Source organism: Arachis hypogaea, chromosome 3, assembly GCF_003086295.3.
Source record: "Arachis hypogaea cultivar Tifrunner chromosome 3, arahy.Tifrunner.gnm2.J5K5, whole genome shotgun sequence".
Lineage (NCBI taxonomy): Eukaryota > Viridiplantae > Streptophyta > Magnoliopsida > Fabales > Fabaceae > Arachis > Arachis hypogaea.
Window position 1 is genome coordinate 15,220,290 of NC_092038.1, and position 23,412 is coordinate 15,243,701.

At 35.2% G+C, this 23,412-nt stretch overlaps 1 protein-coding gene across 1 annotated transcript in view; it reads left to right on the forward strand.

Annotated features, from left to right (window-relative positions):
* Positions 1-23,412, forward strand: part of LOC112789647 (uncharacterized) — a 175,123-nt gene that overhangs the window by 24,271 nt on the left and 127,440 nt on the right. The gene's annotated exons all lie outside the window — the stretch shown is intronic.

Below are 23,412 nucleotides of genomic sequence, written 5' to 3' on the forward strand. Positions count from 1 at the left end.
ACCCACTTGAAGTTCGTATTGGGTGGTAATGGCCGTGGGATAGGTGTTTTCGGTGGTTCTGCAAGCTCTACTTCCTTATGGTCTTCTGTGAATTCCTCCACTTCTTGGCAAATTTCTTTCACTTCAACCATGTCTTGATCAAGGTCACCGATATCTTCTTCATCACTCGAGTCATAATTGAGAAGTTGAGAGAAGTCGACTGATAAACCACTATTTTATGGTTTATCTTGTGCTCAATTGAGCGGATTTTATCAACTCTTTACCCACTTATTCATAATATTTGCATAGTTTTATATTTCCTTCCTGATTTTGTACTATGATTGAAAATGTGCTTCTTTGATCTTATATTTGCTTATTATTAATCCTTTCTTATTACCATTAGATGCCTTGATATGTGTGTTAAGTGATCTCAGAGATTACAGGGCAGGAATGGCTCAGAGGATGGAAAGGAAGCATGCAAAAGTGGAAGGAATACAAGAAGTTGGAGAAATTGCTAAGCTGTCCAGCCTGACCTCTTTGCACTCAAACGGCTATAACCTTAGCTACAAGGTCCAAACGACGCGGTTCCAGTTGCGTTGGAAAGCTAACGTACGGGGCTTCGATTTGATATATAATTTGCCATAGCTGCCCCGACGCCAGCTGACGCGAACGCGTGGGTCACGCGGACGCGTGACCTGGCAGGAACACAACCCATGCGGCTGCGTGAGCCATGCGGCTGCGTCACTTTTCCGTGACCTGTACGGACCAGAAAGTGCTGGAAGTGACTTCTGGGCTGTTTCTGACCCAGTTTTCGGCCCAGAGAACACAGATTAGAGGCTATAAAGTGGGGGAATGCATCCATTCATAAGAAGGCTCTCATAATTCACTTTTCATGTTTTAGATGTAGTTTTTTTAGAGAGAGAGGTTCTCTCCTCTCTCTTAGTATTAGGATTTAGGATTTCTCTTAGTTTTAGGAGTGACTTTCAATCCCAGGTTCAATGTTCTTTTTTATTTATTTTCTCAATTTAATTTATGAATGTCTATGTCAGATTTAAGTTCTTTTGTTAATGCAATTCAAGGTATCTTCAGATTTAATTTTGCTTTGCTTTATTTATATTGATGCTTTTTAATTTAGATATTTTCTTCCTTTTGGTTTTGGTTAAGTAATTGGTAACGCTTGAGCTATCAATAAAGCAGTGATTGAAATTGGAAGTTGCTTCAATAACTCTAGTCTTTCCATAGGAATTGACTAGGACCTGAGGATTAAGCTAATTAATCCACTTGATCTACCTTCATAGTTAGAGGTTAACAAGTGAGATTAAAATCCAAATTTCATCACAATTGATAAGGATATGATCTCTAGTTCTAATACCTTACCAAGAGTTTATTTTATTATTATTATTTTATTTTTCTTATCATTCAACATACTGCTTCCCTACTTTCTAAAATCCCTACATTACAAGACTCATAACCAATAATAAGAACATACCTCCCTGCAATTCCTTGAGAAGACGACCCGAGGTTTGAATACTCGGTTATCAATTTCAAAGGGGTTTGTTACTTGTGACAACCAAAACGTTTGTGTGAAAGGACTTTTGAAGGTTTAGAAACTATACTTGCAACGAGGATTTATCCGCAAATTTCTAGACCACGCAAAAGTTCTCTCATCAAAATGGCGCCGTTGCCGGGGAATTGCAAACGTGTGCCTTATTATTGGTTATTGTAAATATTTGCTTTTTGATTTGTTTTTATTTTTTATTTTTATTTGCTTTTTCGTAAATTATGAGGTTATTGATTTTTATTTTAAAATTTTTATCTTATCTTATCTTATTTCCAAAATCAAATTTAAAAATTTTCAATTTTCAAATTTCAAAAAAAAAATTCAAATTTCAAAAATTAAAAATTCAAATTTCAAAATTTAAAATTCAAATTTCAAAATTTAATTTTCAAATTCAAAATTTAAATAACCTTTTAATTTCAATTTGTTTTTTTTTTGTTTTTAATTTTTTTTATTTGCTATCATGAACTCTCACCCCTTTGGCTATGAGTCTGGTTACAATAATGTTGCAGGAAGAAGAAATTACAATGAGAACAGGCATCAAGGTTGGAACAATCAAAGATGGGAGGAGCCAGAAGGACTTGATCAATCCTCATGGCAACAACCACCTCCAATGGACTATCAACAACCACCACCATATGCCTATGAACCCTTTCCTCAACATAACTTTGGACCACCAAACTCACAAGCCCCTTTCCGCCATTCACCTCCATATGACCCTAACCCTCAACCACCATACCAACCACCTTATGAGCCATATGAACCATATATAGAACCACCCCAATTCCAATCCAATCGTTCCCAATCATCACCACTTCCCTTTGTATCATGTCTAAGTCCAGCAAACCGCGAAGCAGAGGATCGCCTCAAAAAAATAGTAATTACATTTCAAACAACCGTTCAACAACTGGAGCAAGCATTAATTCAATGGGCTTCTAGGCACTCAAATATACAAGGATCAACCACAGCTCCATGTGGACAGTCTAACGAAGAGCGTAGCATCAAAGAAATACTAGAGACTCCAGTGGACAAGACAGAGAATGAATTCGTACTAGAACAAGTAGAAGACGCTGTCATTGTTCAAGAAGAAGAATAAGTGGTTGAAGACTTAGGAGATGCAGAACTTCCATGGGAAAGTCAAGACATAGAGCCTCCTTCTAAGACGGTTGAAATTGATGCTGAGAAGGGTGTACAACCTCCAAAGCATATCATAGTTGAAGACTTGGAAGAGGTTGATCAAGAGATGGAGATTCAAGAAGAAGAAGCACAACCCCCCATGCCCTTGGAAAGCAATGAAGAGGAGATTGAATTGGAAGAAAGCTACCAAGAGGAGGAGGTTGAAATTGAAGAAGCTTGCAAAGAGGTGGTAATTATCAGAGAAGAGCACAAGGGAGTGGAGCTTGCAATTTTATTAAAAATACATCCCCCTAAGTTGCCATCATCCTTCACAACATTCAAGTGGGTAAAATTCATATCCCATAGCTTTCTAATCCCACTTGAATATGGGCTACTGGAGACGGATGGTCAACTTAGAGCTCTTTGTGGCATTAAGAGTAAGAGGAAGATGGCCAGTGGTAAAAATTGTCCTGCAAGGTTCATCATGGTTGGAAGCTTTAAGTTTAAACGCAAATGTTGGTATAAAGCTCAACTGAATGGGTCTAGGAAGTTGTTTGGTCGCTGCAGTGAGAATTCAGATCATCTTTCACCCGGCTGGAAAAATACAGATCGAGACAAAAACGGGTGTAAAAGTAAAGTTTGGGATCCTGGAATCTGTTCTGGCATTTGTCACCCCGGGAGCCTAAGAATCTGTTTGAAGCTTCTTAAGGGCTTTACATGCTTAGTTTGGGATCCCGGAGGACACTGGAATCACAAACATTGGTGGAGATTCCTGGATGAGTTCAAGCACAAGCCACCATAACAGGAAGCTCACCAAATGTCCAACTTAAGGACTTTAACTAAAAGTGCTAGGTGGGAGACAACCCACCATGGTACGATCGTTCATTTTTCATTTTTATTTAGTTTTATTTGTTTTCTAGTTTTATTTTATTTTATTATATTGAACCTGGAGTTTTGCGTCACATTCATATTAACACTGCATTCTTCATTTTTCAAAAAAAAAGGGGATTTACGCACGCGATGCGGCAGCGTCGCTGACGCGTCTGCGTCGTATGTGCGTTAGGAGGAAAAGAAATTGAACAGAGAGTTACGCAGGAGCAGGGCTGGAGGCGTGCCAAGGGCACAAATCGTCCCACGCGACCGCATCGGTGATGCGGCCGCGTCATTTGCAAAATGGCTTCCCTACGCGTCCGCGTCACCCACGCGACCGCGTGGCCCTGGATTTCGACGTAACAAGGTGTATGGCCGAAAGTTGAGCTGGAATTGGGCTGGACTCGTGCTGGAAGCCCAAGCCCTGCCACGCGACCGCGTGCCCCACGCGGTCGCGTCATTTTAAGAAAAAGCCACCCGCGCGATCGCGTCGACCACACGACCGCGTCACCCTGGATTTTGGCAATACTAAGTTTTGAATAGAGAGTTGTGCGACCGCGAGGCTGCACTCGCGCCACTAGCACAAATCAAGTCACGCGATCGCGTGCCCCACGCGTCCGCGTCGCCTAACCTTATTGCGCACCACGCAACCGCGTCACCCTCGCGACCACGTCGCCAGCGTCGCACAACCTCTCCAAATTAGTGCCAATTTTCTTATCTTTTCTTCTCCGAATCCTTATTCTTCTTATCTTTTCTTATTTCTTTCTTCTTCCTTTCTTATTTTCTCTCACTTCCATTCTATTTTATTTAATTTATTTGCATACTTTCATTCATTGCATTTTTTTATTTTGTGTATATTTTTATTTTCTTTTCTAAATTTGTTATTTTGGTGTTAAAAATTTAATTGGGAAATTATTTTCTTGTAAATTATTATGAAATTGTTTGACAATTATATATTACTTTTTGAAGGGTTGCTTGCATGTTCAATTTAATACTTTCAATATCTTATTTACCATACATGCTATGTGTTTGTGAAAAAGCCCATATGGCATTATGCACTTCTCTATTATACTTTATACTATTCAATGCTTGCTTTTCATAAACTCCCTTTACTATTTTATTAATTGAATATAATTGTCAATACAAACATGGTGATTTATTACAAGTGATGCTTGGTCTATGCTACTCATGCCCTTTGCCGGCATGCCAATAAACACCTTGCATTCACTTGTCCTTATATGCACTAGCTATTTTCAATTGATGGCTTTTCACATGTACTTGCGAGCATGTATTAATGTCAGTTATATCTTAATGTGCATCCATCACCACCTTTTCTGTTCTCTTCCTTGCTATATATATATATCTTTTGGATTTAATTTACTTTCTCTTCCCTTTTCAGGATGGCCACAAAAAAGGATAAGGAGAAAGCTACTCCCAAACCACCAGCAAGGAAAGGAACAAAAAAAAAAAAGAGCCCCAGCTAAGGACCCACAACCCCCATCCACTCGCACATCTTAGCATACACCGAGGACGGTGCAATTTTTAAGTGTGGGGAGGTCGATACCGATCTCCATGGGTTAGTTATTGCCTATTTTCAACACCAATGTTAATTTATTAGTTGTTGCATTTGCATGTTTGATTGCATGTTTATTTAATTTTTATGCATTTATTTACTACTTGGTTAAAGTAATAAATTTCTTTTTAGGACTCTATTTTTGAAAATTTTCACTAATTTAAATTGAAAAAAATTTTTTTATGTTAAAACTTGTTTGAAGTTATATTTGGAACATGGTTTTTGAGCCAAAGAACACACAACCTGTGAGAATTGGGCTTATTTATATGGTTACATTATTTAACCATAAATATTTTATTCTTGTGTGTTTACTTCTCTATAATTGTGATCTTTACTTTGTTTCAGTCTATATGTCCAATATTTAGTATATTTACATGCTTGCATATAATTGAGGCCATTGTTTGTTTTTGCTCACTTATCTCAAATAAGCCTACCCTTTAAATCACCTTTGTCAGCCACTTTGAGCCTTTTAATCCCCATTTGTTCTGTATTTTACCACATCACTAGCCTTAAGCAGAAAAACAATTAAATATCCCAATTGAATCTTTGGTTAGCTTAAGATAGTGTGTTAATTAAGTGTGGGGAAACTGTGGGAACATGGGTTAATAAGGGAATGTGTTATATTTTTAATATGATAAAATATTTGGAATTTGAGAACCTACTCATGAAAAACCAAAATAGAAAAATAATGGAGAATCCATGTGCATTGATAAGTTATGATTCAAAAAAAGAGAAAAAATATATATATTATAAATAAATAAATAAGGGGACAAAATTACCCCAATGTTAAGTTAATCAATGCACATGTGATAAATTAAAAAGAAATAGTTGGTACATGAGTATGGAAATTATGCAAAAGTGGGAATTTTGGGTAGCTAGGCATGAACTAAAGTTATATAGAGTATATGTATATTAGGTGAAAGCTTAGGTTAATTAAAGATTCAATTTATGAAGCTCACTTAGCCATATATATATATACATTTACCCTTACCTTAGCCCTATTACAACCTTGAAAAAGACCTCATGATGTTTGCATTGGTATATTAAATATTATTGATTGGTTAGGTGAAGAACAAATTTTAGAAAGCATGACTAGAGAAGAATAGAGTGATTGACCCTAGACACTTGAGAGATTAGAGTGATATACACTACCAGTGAAGGTTCAATGCTTGATTCTATGTTCCCTGCTTTCATGAGCTATCTTCTTACAGGTTTACTTGCTTTTTATTGTATGATTTGAATTAGTGAAAAATTGAATTACTTTTGTCTTGAAGAATTTATTTACTCTTGACCAAGTAGGTAGAAACATTCTGCATGTAGTTGCATTCATATAGATAGGATTGCATTTCATATTAATCTACCATTCCTCTTCATCTTTATAGTTTCTCTTGAGCTTAGCATGAGGACATGCTAGTGTTTAAGTGTGGGGAGGTTGATAAACCACTATTTTATGGTTTATCTTGTGCTCAATGGAGCGGATTTTATCTACTCTTTACCCACTTATTCATAATATTTGCATAGTTTTATATTTCCTTCCTGATTTTGTACTATGATTGAAAACGTGCTTCTTTGATCTTATATTTGCTTATTATTAATCCTTTCTTATTACCATTAGATGCCTTGATATGTGTGTTAAGTGATCTCAGAGATTACAGGGCAGGAATGGCTCAGAGGATGGAAAGGAAGCATGCAAAAGTGGAAGGAATACAAAAAGTTGGAGGAATTGCTAAGCTGTCTAGCCTGACCTCTTTGCACTCAAACGGCTATAACTTTAGCTACAGAGGTCCAAACGATGCGGTTCTAGTTGCGCTGGAAAGCTAACGTCCGGGGCTTCGATTTGATATATAATTTGCCATAGCTGCCCCGACGCCAAGCGACGCAAACGCGTGGCTCACACGGACGTGTGACCTGGCAGGAACACAACCCGCGCGGCCGCGTGAGCCATGCGGCCGCGTCACTTTTCCATGACCTGTACGGACCAGAAAGTGCTGGAAGTGACTTCTGAGCTGTTTCTGACCCAGTTTTCGGCCCAGAGAACACAGATTAGAGGCTATAAAGTGGGGGAATGCATCCATTCATAAGAAGGCTCTCATAATTCACTTTTCATGTTTTAGATGTAGTTTTTTTAGAGAGAGAGGTTCTCTCCTCTCTCTTAGTATTAGGATTTAGGATTTCTCTTAGTTTTAGGAGTGACTCTCAATCTCAGGTTCAATGTTCTTTTTTATTTATTTTCTCAATTTAATTTATGAATGTCTATGTCAGATTTAAGTTCTTTTGTTAATGCAATTCAAGGTATCTTCAGATTTAATTTTGCTTTGCTTTATTTATATTGATGCTTTTTAATTTAGATATTTTCTTCCTTTTGGTTTTGGTTAAGTAATTGGTAACGCTTGAGCTGTCAATAAAGCAGTGATTGAAATTGGAAGTTGCTTCAATAACTCTAGTCTTTCCATAGGAATTGACTAGGACCTGAGGATTAAGCTAATTAATCCACTTGATCTACCTTCATAGTTAGAGGTTAACAAAGTGAGATTAAAATCCAAATTTCATCACAATCGATAAGGATAGGATCTCTAGTTCTAATACCTTACCAAGAGTTTATTTTATTATTATTATTTTATTTTTCTTATCGTTCAACATACTGCTTCCCTACTTTCTAAAACCCCTACATTACAAGACTCATAACCAATAATAAGAACATACCTCCCTGCAATTCCTTGAGAAGACGACCCAAGGTTTGAATACTCGGTTATCAATTTCAAAGGGGTTTGTTACTTGTGACAACCAAAACGTTTGTGTGAAAGGACTTTTGAAGGTTTAGAAACTATACTTGCAACGAGGATTTATCCGCAAATTTCTAGACCACGCAAAAGTTCTCTCATCATTGACCTTTGCATCATCTTCGTATTCACTTGGGGAAGATTCTTCTGTCTCAAAGAATTCACTTGCGGATGCAAGAGCATTACTAGGAGAACTTGAGTGGTGACTATCATTATCAAGAAAACTTGAGTCTTGGGTCATTCCGTCCAGTTCCTCATAAGATACCTGCCTCGGAGATTGTGCACTATCCTCCTTAGCATTAACTGTAACGTCTTTGATGGAATTCTCCACAACTCTGGCTTCCTGCGGAGGTTCAGCATCTCCTAAATCTTCAACCAACTCTTCTTCTTCTACAATGACAGCATCCTCTACTTGTTCCAGTACAAAGTTATGCTCAATGCTGTCCACTGAAACTTCTTGTGTCTTCTTCACAATACATTCTTCATTAGATTCTCCACATGAAGCCATGGGAGTCTGTTGAGTGTCCGAATGTCTAGAAGATAATTGATTTATTGCTTGCTCCAATTGATGAAGGGTTGCATTGAACTGGTTTACTGATTCTTCGAAGCGAACCTGTGATTCTTGGCTTGATGGATATGGACATGGTGTGCAGGAGACTGGTGGTTTTTGGGAGTAATTGGATTGACGTTGGGGCGGATCAGGATCATATGGTGGCGAATGGTGAAAAGAAGCTTGTGAGTATGGTGGGTTGAGGTTGTGTTGAAAGGATGGTCTCTGAGCATAGGGTGGAGCTTGTTGGTAGTTACAAGGCGGTCCACCATATCTATCAGCTCGGTATGCATTGTAGAATGGTCTCTATCCATGATATCTAGGAGGATGTTATTGCCTAAAGGGTTGATCAGATCCTCTTGACTCCATCCATCTTTGATTGCTTAGACCGTGATGCATAGTCCTGTTATGGTTTCCATTCCGTGCAACAAAATTAGAACCAAACTCAAAGCGAGAGGGGTGAGAATTCATAATAGCTATCAGAAATAAGAGGGAAGAGAGAAAATAAATAAACAAGTAAAAGAAAAATATATAATTTTTTTCTTTTTTTTTTGAAAAAAATATTTACAATAACCAATAATAAGGCACACGTTTGCAATTCCCTGGCAACGGCGCCATTTTGACGTTAGGATTTTTGCTAGTAAAGAATTTTACAAAAATATAATCGCGTTATGAGTATAGATTCTAAACCAACAGAAAATCCTTTCGTACAAACATTTTGGTTGTCACAAGTAACAAAACCCAATAAATTTATAAACTGAAGTATTCAAACCTCGGGTCGTCTTCTCAAGGAATTGTAGGGAAGTATGATTTAATATTGGTTATGAAAAATAGTATTTTTGGGGTTGAAAAGGTTTTAAGCAAGAGAAATAGATTGCAAGAATTAATAAATTAATATCTAATAGAAACTTTTGGCAATGTATGAAAACTGGAAGTCCTATCCAGTTGTCCTTATCAATTGTGATGAGAATTGAATTTTTCTCCCACTTAGTTAACCTTTACTAAAGCAGAGGAAAGTCAAGTGGATTAATTAGTTTGATCCTCAAGTCCTAGTCAATCCCTGTGGGAAGACTAGTTTTAGAGCGATCTAGATCAATTAGAATCTACCAATTTCAACCACTGTTGAGTTTGACAACTCAAGAGTTACCAATTAATCAACCAAAGCCAAAAGGGAATAAAATCTACTTGAATGAAAATAATTTGGATAGAGCCCAAGCATCAATAATATATAAGTCTGAAATACCTCAATTGCATTAATAAAATAAAATCAATCCAAACATGAAGAGTCACATGTCAAATAAGCAATATCAATAATCAATAATTAAGAGAAGTCGAAATAAAAAGATATTGAACCTGATAAAGATGAGATAAAAGTATTCTTATGTTCTAAAAATCCTAATCCTAATCCTAAGAGAGAGGAGGGAACCTCTCTCACTAAAAACTACATCTAAAATCCTCAAAAGTGTGTATTTCTCTCCTCCTTTATGAATGGGTGGATCCTTCCATTTATAATCCTTCAATCTATTTTCTCTGGGTCTGGATCTGGGACAAAAAGGCCCAGAAATCACTGAGAACAACTTCTGTAAATTCTGTAGATGGCGCACGTCACGCGTCCGCGTGAGTCTTGCGGTCGCGTCATCTGGAGTGTTGCTCTTCCACGCGGTTGCGTCAGTCATGGGCTCGTGTCAGTTGTATTTCGTGAGTCACGCGTTCGCCTCTTCCATGCGCTCGCGTCGATCCCGTTTTGTGCGAATCACGCGTCCACGTCGTTCATGCGGATGCGTCACTGCCAGTTTCTTCAAAAACTCCATTTTATGTTTTCCTTCCATTTTTATATGTCTCCTTTCCATCCTTTAAATCATTCATGCCTTAGAAGATCTAAAAATACTTAACACACAAATCACAGCATCGAATGGTAATACAAGGTAATTAGAATTAATATTTTTAAAGCCTAGGAAACATGTTTTTCACATACATCACATAATAAGAAGGGAAGGTAAAACCATGCAATTTCACATGCATAAGTGGGTGAAGGATTGAATAAATCACTTAAATTCAGCACAAAATATATCATAAAATATGGATTTATCAGGGTGCCAGGCATAGGCTCGCTTAAAAATTTTGCTATAAGTCCTATTGACGGGGATAGGAGCGATGAGAAGGTGGCCGCTTATGCGAGACCTGAGGGAAACTGGGATTGGTTCAAGCTATCCTTCCAGAGGAGATTTTAGAGTTAATCCAAATTATAAAAGCCCATCATTCTGATTTAGGAGAAGACATTATCGGTTGGATACCAGAACCTAAGGGAGATTTCACTATCAAATCAGCCTATGAAGCCTATTTTTCAAATACTAAAAATGCAGAAAAAAATTTCAAAGATGTTTGGAAGCTCAATATCCCACAACGTCTTAAAGCATTTTTATGGCTAGTAATGCATGAGGCATCACTATCTAATTCTAGGAGGAAAAGGATAGGGCTTACAAGCAATGAGTGTTGTCCCAAGTGCCCTGGCCAAGAAGAGACCCTGCTCCATGTTCTCCGAAATTGTTGCTATATCCGTGGAACATGGATGAGCAGCGTTGATAGTAGTCAACAAGGTGAATTCTTCAACCAAAACTTCCAAGACTGGTTCAAGAACAATCTATGCTTGATTGCTTGAAGAAAGGATGGAAATGCTTGGCCCACCTTATTTGTCATTACCTACAATACAACTTGGAGAAACCAAAATGAGTTAGTTTTTAATAATTCGGGCATCCACAGCTCAGGCCTTCCTATTATAGTTCAAAACTTAGACAAACACTATTATGAGGTTCTTCAAAAGACTGATAAAAGTAGAAAAGCCCTTACCTTGATCAAGATTGTCAACATTGGTCGCTCTCCGCCGGAAGAAGGTTGATATAAGCTGAATACTGATGGCTCGGTCCTCACAGATTCAGGAAATGGTACTTGTGGAGGACTTCTGAGGGATGTAGATGGAAGACTCAAGGTTGGCTTTATGTTTAACATCGATGCAGTCACCATAACCATGGCTGAGCTCTAGGGAATCTATGTGGATTAAAACTCAAAATTGATTTGGGGCTGAGGAAGTTTGATATAAAGACCGATTCCCTGTGTGCCTTCAACTTTATTCACAGCGCTTCTACCTCCCACCATTCGAGTACTTGCCTGGTAAGGGAGATCAAGCGCCTTCTAGCAATGCCTGGAATTTTTCAGGTGAACCACATATTTTGGGAAGCAAACTTTGCAGGTGATGATCTCACAAAGCATGCGCACCTCTCTCCCCATAGATTGAGTTGTTTTGAAGATGTCCCATTTTCCTTTCTCTTTCCCTGGATGCTAATTTTAGAAGGATATAATTCCCAAGATATTCTAGTTAGTGCTTTTAGTTGTTGAGCCCTTGGCCCTGTACTTAATAAAAAAAATAAAAAATAAAAAGGCAACAAAAATGTAAAATATTGATCAAAGCAAAATAATAAGAAAATTCAAATAAAATAGATCAAAATGAATTAAATAAACAAAAGAAAACAAGTTAAAAATTGATTTCTAACACTCACATACACTTGCATTTCATGTTCTTTCGTTGCGTCATGGAGACTGGGAATTTTATGAGTTTATATGATGATTTATTGTTCTTGATTGAAGTCTCCGAACTCTTTTGAGTTTCTACTATTTATAAATCATGGAGATAGACTTTTCATAGAGCATGTTGTCCACTATCTTACCTCCTCCTTTTTCTTAGCCGTTACCTAGCCTTGACCATGAAGAATCCTGATCTCCAGGTTTTGACACCTACGTCTTCCTTGGTCTTCAAGTCCCATATTTCTTCAACTTGCTCCTAAAATATTGCACTCATATTCTCCATTCAGTCTTAATGGTCGAGTAGCAAGCCTTGATGTTCAAGGAAAGGTAATAACTACCTTCGACTTCGACGCTCTTTGTACCATCTTTTCTTGATTTCAGCTTACCCATCTTTGCTTCTGTAGTCGAAACCTTTGGTAGTCAAAATGCCCTCTTATTGAGAAAAATCCATTTTTGTACCAATAAATTACCCCTTTAAAACTTGTTATTTTCTTCAAAAATACAAGTTTTAATATTCCTCGTGTCAGGCGCATGCAACCTTTTCAAATTCTCAAAATTTGAAAGGACAGTTACGCATCATTTATAATAACGCACATTTTTCTGGGAACACATGACGTTTTCTGAGTTTTAATGAGCCATTTCTTGAATAGAAGATTCCACCATTACTTATCAAATTAAATCAAACCATCCCCAATTTCCAAGAAACTTGCTTCTTGAATACCTTACTCCTTTTCTCTCCGAGCAACACGCCTTCTATAGTTTCTCAATCGCTCTTTCGTTCAACCTTTACACCAACCATCATCACCGCATTTTCTTCTTCAGCACCCATGGCCACTACTTCTCATTCTCGAGAAGAAGGAGATAAAGCCCTTTTTCTTCCTCCATTAGTGGCTAAAATGGCGCAGTTCTATGATGAAGATGGAGCTTTGAGAGCTCCAAACCCAAATGCAGAAACCTCTAATCTCTGGTATCGTTAGTTTTTTCTGCCATTCTCAGTTAATGGAGTATGTATTCCTTCTCAGGTCCTTTGACAACCCAAGAACAAATTGATTATGCAAAAACATCAAAGCTTCATACTTTGCTAGTTGAGTTTTTAGAATTGTTTTCCCTAGGAATTTGAGTCTTCCTTTTTTGACCTGGATATCTCAACTGACACCCACATATAAGCCAATTTGGGAATCTTTAAATATCGTGCATGCCTTTGAATTAGCTACTTTTGATCTCTCTTATATTGCTCCTTTACTAGGGGCCAGTTTGTACTTCTGGTGCTTTGCAAACTTTTATTTTCTTTATGGAATGATGGGTCTGACTCTGATGGATATTTTGACCCTGACCGGTTTACCAATTGATGGTGAATTCGTGTCATGGTTGATCGATTATCCTAAAGAAGATTTTGATATCAACTTCGACTTGAATTCCATATTGAACTTCATTCAAAATAACATGGATACTGATAGAGATCCTGTTTCTGATAGTGAGCATGTCACTTTCCTCATATTTTGGCTCAATTCTTTTGTTTTTTGCTCTAAGTCAGTCCAAATTCAAAAGAACAACTACTTTCCCCTAACCATTATGCTCCATCACAAAAAACTCATTGACCTTCATGCCTTGATCTTGAGTCAACTTTATGAAACTATTTTTTTATTGTTGGTAAAATTTGTCAAGGGAATCCTTTGATCAACCCTTTTGGTCCCCTTTTGTGGCTCAAAGCTATTCTTGAACCTCGTTTCAGAACCTCTAACTTGAAAGTTCCTAATATTTCAATTGACGGTATTCATCTTTTCCAGCTTTTTTGGACGAAACCAAAAACCATGTCTCTCATAGTGCTTTTCGACACTTTGTTAGGCTTCTACTTGACATCAATGAAGACAACAATGTTTCTTATTTCCCAAATCCATTCACATTTTGACCCAGTTATGTTTCATGCCTGAATTCTTTTACTAGCTCTTAACCAAAAAACTAAGTAACAGTTGATGATATGTGGGCTAGGATCTTAACTCCTCAAATTCTCCCTGTTGATTTACCGCATGAGTCGATATCGGCTCTAAAAAAACTAGTTGTTTATTTACCTCAATATGTAGTTCCTCAATTTGGCTTAGCCCAAGCCTGACCTTCTTCTTTGTCTTTCAACCTTGAGGCACAAAAGATTCACTATGAAGTATCAGATACAAAAGAATTTGATGAGATGTTAGAGATGAATCATCAACGGATGTCGACTCAATACCAACGTTTAAATATCAGTAGTTGGTTTTTTATCAACTTCTGATTTTCATACATGGTGGTCAAAGTACTTTTCTGCCCATTGTCATCTGTTGATCAAGCCCTCTCGAATCTAGTCTTCTCTCTTTCACAGATAGCGTATAAGAAAACCAGAGGTAAGTAAAAGAAATCTTTTTCCCAAGTACGTAGTACTTTCATAAGCATAATTTCGATACTCAACTCACTTTATCTTTCAATTTCTTTACTCAACTCACTTAATACTTAATACTTTCCTATTATTCAAGTTGCTACTAGCCCACAACTAGATGATGAAACTTGGGATACACAAGGTAGAAGTCAGAGTAGAGGATGAACGAATGGTGCAACCCTTACCTCCATGAAGTGTACATAGTGTAAAGTCCGGTTAAACAATAATTAAATAAGTAAGTAACTAAATATGGGACAAAGGGTTGGAATAATTTAGAATTCATAATTTGAAATTTTAATGATGATATTTGGATTCAGAAAATTTTTTCGAGTGGAAAAATGTAATTATTTTGGAAAGATGCGTAAAAATACTTATTGGTATTTTAGCCAGCAGTACTGGCTTAAGTCTATCTAGTACTGCGTATGAGAAAAATAAAACTGCTGAAATGACAAAAAAATATTTAAAATATGAATAAAAACACTAATCATAAAAGTTTTGGCTGAAAATTAGGCCAACGAGATAAAACAAGTGAACCGGGTCCAAGTAGACCCAAATCCACACACACACACACACACACACACACACACACACACACACACACACACACACACACATATATATATATATATATATATATATCACTTCAAACTCATCAATTTCAGCACCTTTTAAAATTTGAGTGAGGGAGAGCACGTTGAGAGGAAGAGAGAAAAGAAGAACACAAACCGTAACTTTCTTGATCTTTAATCCCTTATAACTTTCTCTCCAGAACTCTGATCGTTGTACCATTTGCGACCACGCAAAACCCGTCTTCTCCTCTTCATTTCTATCTAAAAATTTCAATAAGCATCTCCCTCACCAAACTTCAATTTCTTTTTTCCCATGAAAATCACATTTTTGGCTTGTGTGTTCATGAAACTTGGTGATTCTTGTATTTAGGGAGAGCCCTAGCTTAAGTTGTAGCTAGGTTTCATCACCAATTTTATTGGATAAAGGTAAGACTCACTTTTTTCATGTGTTCATAAAGTTTTATGAAGCCTTAGTAATTGAATATTGTGTATGTTATATGAAAATTATGTAGATTGGTATTAGAGGCGTTAAGTTGATCATTGGTGGTGCTTGAGCTTGGTGGAGGCGAACTTGCAGCCTAAACTTCATGAAATTCAAGAATTGAGGGTTTGATCTTGGCTTTCGAGAGGTACAATTTAAGTTTCATTTAAATATTATGTAATGTGATATGAAATCTTAGGCTAGATTCCCTAGGAATAAGCTTGAATTGTGTAATTGAACGAAATTGATATGTTGAAATTGATACATTGTTAAATTTGATTTTGGTTGATGATTGTGTGTTTATGAATTATGAGTTGAGTTGATAAATTTTGGGCCAACAGCCGTGACAGGTAAGCTTGGTAAGTTGATGAAATGCATTGAATATTTATGCATGAAATTGAGGTGTGAAAATGATGATTTAGAGGTAATGTGAAAATTAAGTAGGATTGAAGTTGGTTGATAGAAAAGGAATGAATTTGGATGGTTGGGAGGAATTATATTGATGTAGAAAATTGATGTGGCATGTGAACCTCTTGGAAATTGGTAAATTCTATTTTTGGGTAGCAACTAGTTTTTTGCCAACTTCGGTAGGCCGTAACTCGGTCCTCGAAGTTGAAAATTGAACGAAATTAGATTTTATAAAAATTTATTCAATGATCTTTCCAATGGTTCAAGAATTGATGAAAAATGAGTTTTGTATAAAAAGTTATGAAAGTTTAAAGTTTAGGTTGGAAAACTGAATTTCTGCAACATATTAGCTTTTTGAAAATTTGGCAGTCGTGTGTACACGGTAGTGTTACACAATGCGAGTAAATGGTTCTGTCCAGTACTCTCCCGTACACGAGCGTGGTCTGCATATTTGACAATGCCATTTTTGAAATCGTCAGGACTTGGCGCTTTCAAAGAACCTGTGCTGTCTATGACTTGTTTAACTTTCAGAAAGGACACTGGTTGAGTGAGGCAGTCACACGCTTCCTGACTAAGCACAGGAGAAGGGACCATACCTATGCAATTGACGTCAACTTGCTCAGTAGAACAAAAGAGATTTTTTTAGAACTTTAAAGCCTTACTTTGCAAGACCTCGGGATTCATAGCCCAAGAACCATCACTAATGAAAAGACCATAAATCTTGTTAGATTTTCTTTTGATTATCGTCTGCATGTGAAAAAATTTAGTATTATGATCACCATATTTCACCCACTGCTCCTTGGATTTTTGAAACCAAAAAAGCTCCTCTTGGGCCAGAATAGTGTTTAGCGCCACCCTATTCTCTTCTTCCTTCTTTCATAGAACATCATTATCACAAATTTCTAACTGATTCTAAATAAACTCCAACCAATCTTCAAGTTTGCATTTATTGACAAAAATGTTGCCAAAGGTTCTAGAAGTTTTAGATTTTACTAATATAAATTTCGATTCATGTATGACCAAATTTCGGTTCATTTGAATTCTAGGAGGGTTAATTTCGATTTATGGTATATTTTTATTGAATAGTCACTTTTTTGTTTTCAAATTAGCTTTTTACAATTGTGTTATATCAAATAGTTTAGGTGTTTTTGAAATTAAATAGCGATATATACTTTCTTTTCAGTTTATTTCGTACATTAATTTTGCTTCATTTGTGTTTTTGGAGTTCTTGATATTTTATAAATACATTTGAATCCATCCACTATGAACCTAGTTTTGTTCAAAACAGTAGCCCAGACAATTCCAACAAATATATATATTAACATTAACATTTAACACTAATATTTACATTAATATTAACATATATACATTAAAGAAGAAGTGTTTATTTTTTTACAATGAGTTAAACAAAATAGTGTTAATTACAATTCTTTACACCAAGTCAAAGAAACTATAACCTATTTACTTTCTATATCCCCAGATGTGAATTTACAAAAAGGACTTGAGAGGGCAGCCGATGGTTTTGGGAGTCTTATCGCTTCAGATGTCTCAATGACTTTGTTTCTCAATTTATTTATCTTGTGCAAGAAAATGGTTGGACCACATTTCTGCCTGAAAGTATCTATTTCTTCCTACAATACAAGTGAAAGAAATTGCTTAATTTGAACTCAAATGAAATAAAAAAATGAACCAAAATAAATTATTTTATAAATTACTTACCTGTTTTCAGTTTTTATATTTATACTTTCTTTTGTTGATCTTTTTATGATCAATTGTTTCCAACCACTTTATCACATATATCCCGCAATCATAGTTAAGAAAGAAATAAGAAAGTAAAATATGATTAATAGGAGACACAATAAAACATATTAATACAAGCACTATAGCAAAGAAAGATTTATATTTACAATGTTCGTTGACTGCTGATCGTGATATACGGTACTTCAACACCCTCTTCGTCCTCTATCAAAGGCTCTGCCCCAGCATAAATTCTCATCTGGAATACTATTAAGCCCTTAAAAGGATACAAAAAGTGATTGATAATGGCTAGAAATAAGAGATAATTTACAACATAAATATGTATTATGTAAATAACTTACAACAATTTTGTTTAAAGTTATTCTTGATTGAGGTATTTCATTTTTCTTTTTCTTGATGGGGTCAAACACATAGAAGCGCTTCTTCTTAACATCGGCAATCCACAACCACCAATGTCCTCCATGACAAACCGGTACAAATAGCTGAAATTTTGGAAAATGATAGAATATTTCAGTCTAAATGATAGCACGCGACATAATTATTAAAGAAGTTTTAGAAATCACAACTTACAAATGGATGCGATGCCATTTTTTTGTTAAGAAAAGAGAGTTAGTCCTTATATTGAGTGATTCGATAGGCTTTCTTAGTGTTTGGATCAATGTATTTCTCCTTATAGAGTCCTAACATTATATTCTACAAAATGAACCTCAGTTAAATCACAAATGAACCGAATTAAACTAACAGATGAACTGAATTTTTTAAGGAATAACAGATTTAGTAAATACTTAGAAATAGTGTCAAGTGAACCTAACTCAATTCCCAAATGAGCCGAATTCAACTCAGATTTGAACAAAAATTTATAAATACTCAATCAATAAGAAAAACACATTTTCATTATTTTTTTCATACAAATAAACTCAATTAAACTAACAGATGAATCGAATTATTTATCAGAACTAATAAATTACTTAAGGAATAAAAAATTTGGCTTACCACAATATCTATAGGCACATAGTATACTTCATCCTTAAATCGACGACATTTTATTTCATTGAGAAGTATACACATTGTATTGACCGCCTATAGGAAGAAAATTTATTAGATATATGGGTATAAAAGTTTTTAGAAAAATCATTAATGTTAATATAATAGGCAAAGAATTTACCGTATTTTTGACATCTTGTCCAGGTGTTAGAGACATAAAGTGCAATCCAGTCCCCTCCAAACGCACTTCATGGTCCAACATAAATATCGTATCATACTCATTGGTAGTATCTTTGTAAACCTTTATTTGTGTCATCTATTGATAACATTTCTTCCTCAGCTCCTTTGTTATTTCTTTTTCTTTCTCTAGAGTCATGTACCCTTTAAGAGTGCTCAAAATCGGCCCCGCACTAGTTCTCTCAGCAAATTTTAATGTTGCTATCACCCCAGCATCCATCACCATATCTGCCAACATTTTAAGTTGTGTTACTGTTGGTTGAGAGATCGGGGGACTTGTTTGAGAGGTCGAAAGACTTATGCCAAAGTTGAAGGAAGGTGCATCATCTTTCCAATGCCGAGGACGGGGAGAACTGTAAGACGACAGAAGAAAGTTTTAACTAATAACCAAAAAGTATTATGATATAACATCAAAACTAATATGAAAAGGATGTTAATTAAAACTTACACATTATGTGGAGGTTCTTGATCCATTTGCTTTGCAGAAAGTTCTTTGTAGGCCTGGTGTTGGAATTACGGAAGGCAATTGTAATAAACAGAAAAGAGTCTAATAATGAACCGAATTTATTTCATATTTGAACTAGCAGTAAAAAAAGCTCAATCATCAAGAAGAACACATTGAATTCATTTCTGCATTCAAATGAATCTCAAATAAACTATGGAATAAACCAAAATTACTATTATATACCATCAAAACTAATAAAAAAACATTTTAAGTAAAATTTACACATTAAGAGGTTCTTCTTGTTCCAATTGCCTAGCTGGAGGTTTTTTACAGGGTTGCTGTTGTGGTTCTGGAGGGCTGTTGCATTAAACAAAAAAGAGTTCAATAATGACCTGAAATTATTATCCTATACCATTAAAACTAATAAAAAGAATTTTAAGTCCAACTTACTCATTAACAGAAAAAGCTTCTGTTTGACTTTCCAAAGAGACATAGGTAAAGGTCTTTTGATCTTTTATTATCTCTTCCATAAGAGAACTTGGAAGAGACACTGTAATAGAAACTCTAAAGAAGGTAAACAAGGAAGAAGTTAATGTTAAATGATTAGAAGAGAAATTGAGAAACTAAAAGTTGTACATTGAAAAACTCACATATCCAGAGGTTGAGAATGAGTTTCTTCTCCAATTGCAATGATTTATAGTTGGGGATCAGGTGTAATGCTACTGACAATTAAACAAAAATTCTGTGTGATTAATTAAACAAAAATTATTACTTAAATCTAAAAGACCAACGTAAATATTTCAACTTATAGAGTTAGAGTTTGTAAACTCTATTTTTCTTTTTTTTTTCATGTTGTTTCTTTCTTCTAAAAACTCTCACCAGAGTTTCAGGGGTATTTTTCCTAATAAAAAAGATACCAAATTAAAATCATCAATCAATATTAAAAGCAGAGGATTAAAAACACATCAAATATATTTTTGGATCAAATGAACCTCAATTAAAGCTAGAAATGAACCGAATTTACTCCATATTTGAACCTCAAGCAAACTCTGTTTTTCATTAACTTTTTTGTTCTAAAAATTATAACCGGAGATTTCAGGGGTATTTTTTCTAAGAAAAAAGATACGAAACTAAAATCATCAACAAAAATATTCTAATTAAAAGCATAAGATGTAAATAAGAGTTAAAGAGGAATTACTTGGTGTTGCTTGGTGCATTTACAGACGGTGCCGACCTCGTCTGTGTTCATAATACAGGTTTGCTGTCCAAATTTACAGTCAGTAGTCTAAGCAAAAAAATAAATATTATTCAATAAATCCAAAGAAATTACATGAAGTTTTAGGAAAAGTTAGCAGAGAAAGAAAAAGAACTTTATATAAGAAACTCAATCTTATGTTTGCGATAAATCATATCACGCATCTGTCCAGTCACAAACATCTGAAGCAACATTTATTTTTTCAACTCCATTATTTTTTCTCTTTGTTGTTTTTTTTTCTTTTTCAACTCCAACATTTGTTTTCTTTTTTAGTAGTCGTCTCTCTACTTGTTCACTTATGAAAATTTATAGAATAAGTTTTCACTTAAAAAATCAAGATGAACCATATTTAAAAAATAAATGAACCAAATTTATTTTAGATTTGAATAAGCAGTCAAGTAGAGTCAATCATCAAGAAAAACACATCGAATGTATACCAGAGAAAAATATCAGAGCTGTAATTAACTTAACAAGAACACATGAACAATTTTCAAGAAATTCAAGCAAAACTAAACCAAATGAACCTCAAATAAACATAGCAATGAACCGAAAATAATCATTTTCAAAACTTATTCTTTTTCAAATTCAGTTTTGCTTTCCGAATCTGTCAAAACAATCTTTCTTATTTTGGTTTGTTTTTTCGCCATTCTCTGTGGTTGTTTTCTTTTTTTTTTTGGCGGCGCTTTCTCAATTTTCTCTTATTCTCTACAACACATACAAAAAGTTATGTTAAATGACAATACAAGACTTTAAATAAATAGATAGTTTTCAATAAGCAATGGTGAGAAGTATACTCAGATTAAAAAAACTGTCTTCTTTCAAAGACGAATCTAAAATGACAATTTTCTTTTTGTTTTTCTTCTCCTTTTCCTTCTTTTTCCCCTTTAGAAAAATTGATTTCTTTTCCACCTTCTTTTCTTTTATCTCTTTTCCCCTCAATTCTGCTCTGTTCACAAGTCCCTAAAACATAAACTTATTTAGTTAGCATAGTATTTTTAGAAGTATCTGAATCAAAATTGCAAGAAATTTTTTATTTACCATTTGATTAGTTGTTTCCAAAGCAATCCTGTCGATGAGCTTTCTCCATGTCCAATAAGCCACGCATGGTGGCTTGAGAGCATTATCTGCTTCTAGTCGAGGAAACTTCGATTCATGCAAATATATTAACATTAAAACAAAGATGCAGCCATCAACAGAAAGTTTCTTTCCTTCTCTCTGGGCTTTGATCCCCTTCCTCAAGAAGCTCAGCACATGAGATGTCCAATCCCATCGTTGGATGGTGTCCACATGAAGGGCAGGCGGTTTATGGATCGGGGAGACCATGCTTATTGTCGTCGGCAGCAAAAAGCACTTTTGGACGAAGACAACAAAAGTCCTCTTGAATTTTACCTGGTTCTCCTCCCCTTCAACACTCATATCAATGACAGATTTTGTTAAAGATGCCAAAGTAGCACATTTGAAGCTGTCAGTTATCTCCTTTTGTTCCTCACTCAGTTTTTTATACTCAACTTTTTCAGATCTCCTACAATATTTTAATATAAACAAATCAGTCAAAAAGGCTCAATTTCATTTTTTATATTCAAATGAACCTAAAATAAAGCAAGGAATGAACCGAAATAACTTAAGGAATAACAAAAATATCAAAAAAGAAAAATACAAATATAAAAAGTGGAAAGTATAATACCGTCGAAATTTATGCCCAACGCATCTCTTATCTTAGCAGAGGTTACGTATATTCTGTCATAGAGAGTCTCCAAGCATCCATGATAGGCATCATAGCAATGAATCAATTCCCTCAAGAGCTTGTGAGAGATGTTCATTTTTAGGATATGTGCCAGCACACCGAATTCCATTTCTTCCACAATATTTTTCTTTTCTACACTCATTTCTTTGAACATCCTAGCTAGTGATTTTGTTTGGCATCTCAGATTGTAAATTTTCTACAAAGATTTGAAACAGTGTGTTATGATATATTTATAACACAAAAATAGAGTTTATTTAATCTGTATATGCTTAAATTATAGTGCGGCTTCTCCTATTTTGTGACCGTAATCTTTTTCATTTTTTGCTGTAAGGACAAAAAAAAATGGCCAATAATTAACCGGTGAACTTCACTTAACAGTAGAATCAAGTGAACCTAACTCAAATTCCAAATGAACCGAATAAACTGAATTCAATTCATATTTGAACAAAACGTGATAAATATTCAATCAGCAAAAAATATTTCTGCATGCAAATGAACTCAAGTGAACACTTAACAGTAGAATCAAGTGAATCTAACTCAATTCCCTAATGAACCGAATTCTGTTCATATTTAAATAAAACGTGATAAATATTCGATCAACAAAAAAAAATTTTCTGCATGCAAATGAACTCAATTAAACTAAGTGATAAACCGAATTATTTATCAGAACCAATAAACTAACAACACATATTCATTCGTATGCCCTAGTTAAAGAGAAAAAATGGAATCAGAGAAACTCGATCTATTAAACGAATCAACTCAATCCTCTAAACTTTAAATCGAACTAGGAGAAATGCGAGATTTACGAGAAATTAAATGAACATAATAACAATAGTTTTTCTCATACCTTGCTGAGTCTCTGTTCTTATTTTTGTTTGTTTTTTCTTCTTCGTATTGAAAGTTTCACTCGATCCTGTAATAGCAGAGAATACAAACGAGGTTTGAGAGATTTTGAGAGAGATTTAAATTTCTCCATTAGTAATTTCGAGTTTGAAGAAGGAATGTTTTTTCATATTGAAACACGAATGAATTAGTAACGTTTGGAGGGTTTTCGCGCGTGTAATGCACGTTCATTAATGAGATTGGATGTTATTAGTATTGGGCCTGCTTGATTGAACT